Raw genomic sequence first — 5,809 nt, 5'->3', positions numbered from 1 at the left:
CGAAACAATTAATGAAATCATTGTGAAGTTCATATTATTTCACACTGTATTTTACAAATGAATAATTTCATTCTTTCAGAATGGTCCGTTATAATGAGGAAGACATAGTCGTAAAAAGGATCACGAATTCAACCATGTCGTGTACCTTTCAAGGACACATGTACAAAATGCGAAGAGATTTTGGGGAGAAAAATACAAAATGCATTTTCAACCCCTGCTGGTGCAAACATCATGGAATACAGCCTAAATAATTAATAATGTAATCATCGCGATCCCGCTGGGCGCACACAGCGTAAAATAAGTTTAATAATGCATGTTACTCTGCTTGCACCCATGTTCAGAAAAAAAATAACAAATGTTTTTAATACAATGTGATTTTATTTATTTAAATTGTATACTGTGTTTCACAAATGATATTTTCATTCTTTCAGAATGGTTCAATACACGAGGAAGAGATAGGTGTAGAAAGGATTACGAATTCAACCCTGCCGTGCACTTTTCGAGAAGGCATGCACAACACACGCGAAGAGATTTTTCAGAAGAAAAACAAAGAACGCGTTTTCAACCCCTTCTTTTTTTTTTATTCTTTTGGTATCAACTCACAAATGATTCCTTTTTATTCTTTCTCAATAATAATGATCCATTTACTTGTGTAATAACAACACAAAGACTGCTCATAAGTTTGATTGCTTGGTATATGTGACTCCATGCTTATGTTTTCTTTGTTTTTAGTGCGTACGGTTATAACGAGGAACCGGTTATAACGAGGCAATATTGGCGGTCCCACGGACCTCGTTATAACGGGGTTTCACTGTATATACATTGATTTTGAAAGATTAAATTCATATATATATGAAGAGTTTGTTTGCAAAAACCGATAAGTCCATTTTTGAAGATTTTGAGGTACGGTCTCTGTCATAAAGTACAAAATAATACCTTTTAAATGATATATTGGTCACTACATATAAAGGTATATTTTTGAAGTTATGGTCAAAAGAAGCAAAATGTTTCTTTTTATTCTCTTTATATTTCGTGACCTTTAATCACAAATATCTCCATTTGACAAATATGGACTTATCGGTTTTTGCAAACAAACTCTTCATATATTTACAGCTGTAAAAACTATCATATGTTGCATTCAACCTGTCTGCATCACCCTCGGCAAGCTCCATGCCTTGAGAATCTATACGAAAGAAAAAAGAAATACAAATATGGAAAAACAAATATTGGTTACATACTGAAATTTTATGACACGCCATTCATCCCCTCTGCCTGACATTATACAGAGTGTTAAAATATGTGGGCTTACAGTTGAATGAATGCACACTCGACTGGCACACATATCATTACACAGAACTACTTTTCAGCAATTTCTTATACAGTATATTAGAAACAGTTTAACAGCATCTACGAAAAAAAAAAACAAACTAAGAAAATCGTCTGGGATGTCATACACAAGAATTAGTGTAGCAGATTCTTCCTGATAACAAAAAAAGGTGTGACACAGACTCAAAAAGAGAATGTGATTGTGACTTTAAACACTCGTCTGACAGAACGTTATACATTCATGACTTTTTAAAAAGGATTGTAACTTATGTCAGGCAAGCTGGGGATTCCAAAATAAACAGAAAGATGATTCAATGGGTTATGCAATAAATCAGCTGCATTGCTATGTCAGTGCGTTAATCAACTAATGTAAGCCGTACTGAATTCCCAATTATGGCAGATATAGACATAAACATTAAATCAACTCCCAACTGGGGTGTATAAATGCACTAATTTCTTCATTTCTCGTATGGAACAATTCACATATAGAGGTGACATTGTTTGTCCACCAAGTCTACAATAATTGCTAAAATAAGAAAGACCGAATTACCTGTAACTGATATGTCATCAACAGAGGTTGCCCTTTTTCAACTGATATTCAAGTTGTTTATTTTGTAAAATCTTTATAATTTCAAGTTTAATTTGAGAAAAGCATACCTGTGTTCTGTCGTAGATAAGATGCTGCTATACAGTTTGTAGTCCAATTGTAGTCTGACTCTGACCTGGGTGAAGTTCAGCTGCAGTTGTCTGTCCCAAGGCTTGGTGAGGTTCAGATCTCTTCAGGCCTTTGGGTGTGCAAATATAAGAACAGTTAAATACCATACAAACAGAAACATCGGATGCACAAATGGGATAGTTGGAAAATATTTGAGATGAGTGTACATCTTTATTAAAACAGGCAATAATAACAAAATGTTCATTAATGATTATCAATTTTGTAAGATATATTATGTGAACAACAAGTTGTAATTGCCAGTTTTCAAAGTTTGAATCACTATGTAATGAGCCCCTGTTAGCAAATTATAAGAGTATGAGGTAATTTTAGTAATGAATGAGAGGGTAAATTAATAACAAGCATTCACTTTATTCAGTTGGCAGCAGAATTATTCACCCCCCTTGCATTATGGACACTATAGCAAAATAAATAACATTACAATTACTAAATCATATACAAGTGGTGAACAGATAGTTTATGACAAATGCCTACCTGATCAATAGTCTTTGATTTGCATATAATTAGAAACTTTGATCATTCATGCATGAAGAGATAAGGTCCAGTGAGCACATTATGGTCATTTCAGACCTTTCTGTGATCACTGAAGCATGACGTGTTATGGTCTGATGATAACGATTAATTTCTTTTGTTTTTATGGAATTTTAAATAGTATCTTGCCATTCTATGCACAACTCTTAGCATTTCATTGGGTTATATTCATTTTGACATGACTTAAACTTTAGTTATTAATATCACGGCTAAACCTCTGTACAAACTCTATGGTGGCAACTTTCACTAGAAATGAGTTCATTTAGATATTTTTGTAGAATGAAAAATGCCAATTGAAATATTAAGAATCCTACATCAAATTCCATCATATTGTGTCACCTATCAAAACATTGAGTGAACAAACCATATTCAACGAAGCATTTCAGTGATCACTGAAAGGACTGAAAATGACCATAAATGTGCTCATTGGACCATATCTCTTTATACATGAATGATCAAAGTTTGTAACTATATGCAAATCAAAGGCTACTGATCTGTTATTTACTTGTAGCAAACTATCTGATCACCACTTGTATGATTTAGAAATGATCTCAGTTATAATGTAATTCATTATGCCAGAGTGTCCAACATGCAAGAGAGGGGCTGAATAATTTTGCTGCCAACTGTAGATGATCAAGATAACATGATTTCTCAACTTGCTGCAATAGCTAAAAATAATCATTTAACACACCAAATGAAGATGGTGGAATATCCATGACACTGTCACTTGACTTTTCCATTTGCATCTTGCCCCCAGTCCTTAACTCTGAAGTGGATGAAGTTCACATGTTGTCTGGTCCTTGGCTGTTTGGAGTTTATTCAATATACAAGAACAATTAATATCTTACAAACAAAACAATAGTGCAGGACATGGGACATTAGAAAGTATGTTAGAGATGGGTGCTTTGCCTTTGCTATAACAAGCTATAGCAATCAAATTGAAAAGCCCTACCATTGATTTTGAAAGAATGAATTCACTAGTATCTACTGATCCATAAGCTATAAATAGGACTTTTCACAGTTTAAAATGATTAGCTATGTCGAATATTCTTGTTTCAAACATTGTAAGAGCATAAGGTGGTTTTGATACTAGAAAAGGGAGAGGGTAAATAAACAATCATAGTAGGGCCTACATTATTAAGAGAACGTGACTGCTAAAGTTTGTTTCAGGAGCTTGATACATGTAGATATGCAGGTACCCCCCCCTTCCATGAATTATCTCTTTTCAATTGGATCAGTATGTAATATTCTACAGATAGTGAAATAAAAAATGCACAAAACAGTTGTTTCTAGAAGGGTCACTATTCACTGGATAACAATGTTTGTTTTCAATTACCAAGATGGACATTACAGCAAACATTGTTTTCAATATTTCCTGTCTAACACTATTCAACTAAAAATCCAGAGACAATTTGATGTCCAAATGTAAATAATGTTGCAATTGTAGTATTTGAAAATATACAGATATGTTGTCTGCTAAAATAGTATTATAAGCTAAAATACTTGCATTCTGTTGAAGGTGACCATGCTGGTAGATACATCGTAAGTCTCGACGAAGTTCAGTAGCAGTCTAGCTGTGGAGAAGATGGAAGTTCAGCAGTTTGGTTCTGTGTTCAGTGAAGTTCAGCAACTGACTCTGGGCTTTATTAGATGAAGAAGTCTGATTGTAGCAGTCTGACTGATGTTCCATATCTAACATTATAATTAAAAATGTGAATACAAAATAGAAAATGTGTTTTCAAACTGTTGTTTGATTATACAAGATTTTACACACAATATCTAGAATCTGCATGAAATTTGAAATCAGTTCACATGTTTTTGCAGTTTAAATATAAAGGGATCTTATATTATTATTATTTTTTTTGGGGGGGGGGGATGATTGAAAGACATACTACTAGTATTTGAGTTGTCTCAATTCAACATGTGTAAGCCTATATTTTAGGGTATTATGACTTCTTGAGGTTCTAGATCTTGTCGCTAGGCATCCATGTTGCAAGGTCTACATCTACCTAAGATCTGGTAGGACCAGCTGTACTGTGGCTTCACATTCGGGTTGATCACAGTTACAGCCTGAGATGCAGCCACAGTCTGACTCTGATCATCAACTGTTGTCATGTCATCATCATCAATTAAATTGCTAAAAGAAGTTGTGTAAGCGGTATTAGCATCAGAGTATGGACCTATAGAATCTACTAACTGCCAAGATCGATAGCACTATTAAGAAGACCTATTAACTTCCTTACTGATGAGTGATAGGCCTACTTATGCTAATGATAATATGTTTAAGAATACCAAGGCAAAGGGTCTAGTCTGGTTATACTTTTGGTATACACTGGTTAAGTAGTATCTAGGTCAGTAGGTGCTACTCAGGATCACTATACCACTGGATTCTAGATCTATAGAAATCTGGTAGTATAGCAGTAGAATTCTAGAGGTTCCATGCCAATGAATTTAGGTAAACATCATTCTCTATCTTATTGTGACACATGCATTGCGATTACAGTGCTGTATGCACTTAGAATTGTTGAAGATAGCTTTCAAGTCTGAACCAAGATCTGAACCATGTTTTCCAATTCATATTCTGTGTAGACCTGGATCTACGTACTACTACTAGGCCCTACTATTACTACTTGATCTAGTTAGTCTAACCACTGTCGGACTCTCCAGATAGTACTACCGGCCCTAACCCCAGGGCACTCCCTGTTAGTTGTACCAGTACACAGTGCTTCGCGTTCTGGCTGGTCGCAGTTATAACCCCTAACCCCTAGTATTTTACAAGTTTTTGTTGTAGACCTATATTAGTAACGTTAGATAGTAACATTAGGACTTGTAAACGTAACAATGACACAGGTAACGTACAGCTGGTTCTCTGTAGTGTAAATGCTAACGCTATAAGTTCACGTTAGGGCCTAAACTAAAAAACATTAGGCTTAGGCTACACCCATAATTCTGTTGGACAAAATAACCTGAGGTTTTCGAGACTGAAAAAAAAAAAAACCCAGATCTTTCCTGTCGATTTGACAAAAAACAGAAAATTTGTATCACTTCTGAATACTATCCACACAGCTAGTGACAGTGTAATTATTCAATATTAGACACGTCTTCAAAAATATATTATTAATAATAAAATGAAGACCAATTCTTTACTTATGAATTCACGCCTTAAGTTACCTGCAATTCACCCATACATGAACAAATCGGGCAATTGCTCTCATGAAA

General features: G+C 34.6%; 1 long non-coding RNA gene across 1 annotated transcript; it reads right to left on the bottom strand.

The window, feature by feature from the left end:
• Positions 1-1,106: 1,106 nt before the first annotated feature.
• Positions 1,107-2,098, bottom strand: LOC140226521 (uncharacterized). Its single transcript, XR_011900978.1, has 2 exons — positions 1,984-2,098; positions 1,107-1,183 (listed from the first exon to the last, which is right to left on the bottom strand). It is a non-coding gene; the product is annotated as an uncharacterized lncRNA (long non-coding RNA).
• Between the last annotated feature and the right edge of the window lie 3,711 nt (positions 2,099-5,809).

Source organism: Diadema setosum, chromosome 3 (assembly GCF_964275005.1).
Source record: "Diadema setosum chromosome 3, eeDiaSeto1, whole genome shotgun sequence".
NCBI lineage: Eukaryota > Metazoa > Echinodermata > Echinoidea > Diadematoida > Diadematidae > Diadema > Diadema setosum.
The sequence above is the reverse complement of the archived record's forward strand: the minus strand, read 5'-3'. Positions and strand labels throughout refer to the sequence as shown.